Consider the following 2,020-nt stretch of genomic DNA (forward strand, 5'->3'; position numbering starts at 1 on the left):
ATAATAAAATTTTATTTAAATTTTATAACATAAGAGACTCTTTTCTCAGGGCGTGTTTCCAGGCAATCAGAAACAGACGACACTTTACCACTAATAACACTTAAACTTAATTAAACAAATACAATAAATTCCAGTTAGAAGCAAAACTAACCCATATTATTTAAATTTAAATTTGACCCAAAAAATAATTTTATTTGAAAATAAATCTTGTAAGATTAAAAATAGAATATTTGATAAGGCCTTAAGAGTACCATTAAATTAATGTGGTATGGCACCTGGTTGGTGGTAGCTAGGTGAAGGGTTCGCATTCCATTCCTTACACTACAGCAGAACATGCTGTCATAGATTATATCATTTACTATATTCAAAGTCATTTTTAAGTTAACAATCTTTTGAAAATTCATAATGTTCATAGTTTCTATTAATGCCAAATAATAATTTGTTTACTAATCCACTAGAGTCAGTATAGTCTTGACCAGTATAAAGTTTTTCTTTGTTATTATGAATATCTCGAATAATACAACTTTGTTATTATTGAATTTTTTTTTCTATTGTATTAATCCATGTTTAGTTTTGGTCTATTGTCTACCTGTATTAATTTTTGGTTGAGAGAAGGTGCTTGAAGAGAGTCCTAAATAATTCATTATTTCATTTGCCAAAATTATCAGAATATTCCTGAAACAAGTTCTTAATAAAATAAGCTATTATTGTGAAGATATATTTTTTATTCTTTATAATGTTGTATGTCTTTTTAATTATCGAAAAGGTTCACTAGGTGTGGCAGTTCATTTAAAAAACTTATGAATATTTTATTGGATTTCATTTTTTTTGTTAATACTACAATTATTAGTAAATTTAGTTATTATAGCAGTCGTGGAAAATAACAGATGTTATTTAACATATCTTGTTCAAGTGTCTTTGTAAAGTCATGAGTAATAAAAAATAAATTATTATTTAGAACATAAATTTTGTATTGTAAATATGTATCAAATTATAGTGAGATGTGAATCGGTTTTATCAAACTATGTTTTTAATATGTTTGTATTTATATGTAAAGGTGTTATATTGAATTTAAATTATTATATGTGTATTTGAAAGCAGTTTGTAGCTCAGAGGCGGTTTTTGACCAAATGTTTATTTAAAAGATTAGAATAAAATTGATTCAGACTTTATTAGAAAAAAAAAATGTTTTGAGCACAAAATAATTTTTTTTTTACTTGGAGAGGAGGAGAAATGTAATATCCTCTTTTTTAATCAATAGCTGATATTTATATATAAGTGATTTTAGTTATTTTTTTATTTTATGTATATCGTTTCATTATTATTTATTTGTTATTTTAAATAAAAAAGCAAGCTAACCTCAACATGGCCTTGATTCAACGGACTTGTTGAAGGATACGTACCGCCATCTTGGTTTTGTTTTGGATCACGAATTTATTATAGACAATGAAAATTGGTTAGCTTGCTTTTTGGATAAACAAAACAAATGAACAATATTAAAATGATACATAAAATAAAACATATTAAAAACCCTTTATACATCAAAATATACTATTTACTAAAAAAGAGCATATTACATTTCTCCTCCTCTCTAGGTAAAAAAAAAAATTTATTTTGTGCTCAAAATATTTTTTTTTCTAATTAAGTCTGAATCAATTATATTCTAATTTTTTAAATAAACATTTTCTAAAAAAAAGCGCCTCTGAGTTACAAATACAATAATTACAATTCAATATAACATCTTTACATATAAATACAAACATATTAAAAATATAATTTGATACATATTTACAATACAAAATTTTTTGTTCTAAACAATAACTTATTTTTTATTGCATATGGATTTACCAAGACAATTGAATAAGATATGTAAATAGTAGCTGTTACTTGCCACGAGTGTTATAATAACTAAATTTACTAATAATTGTAATCTTAACAAAAAAATGAAGTCCAATAAAACATTCATAAGTTTTTTAAATGAACTCCCACACCTAGTGAACCTTTCCGATAATTAAAAAGA

Source organism: Halyomorpha halys, unplaced genomic scaffold, assembly GCF_000696795.3.
Source record: "Halyomorpha halys isolate HHAL.00 unplaced genomic scaffold, Hhal_1.1 Scaffold855.1, whole genome shotgun sequence".
NCBI classification, from domain to species: domain Eukaryota; kingdom Metazoa; phylum Arthropoda; class Insecta; order Hemiptera; family Pentatomidae; genus Halyomorpha; species Halyomorpha halys.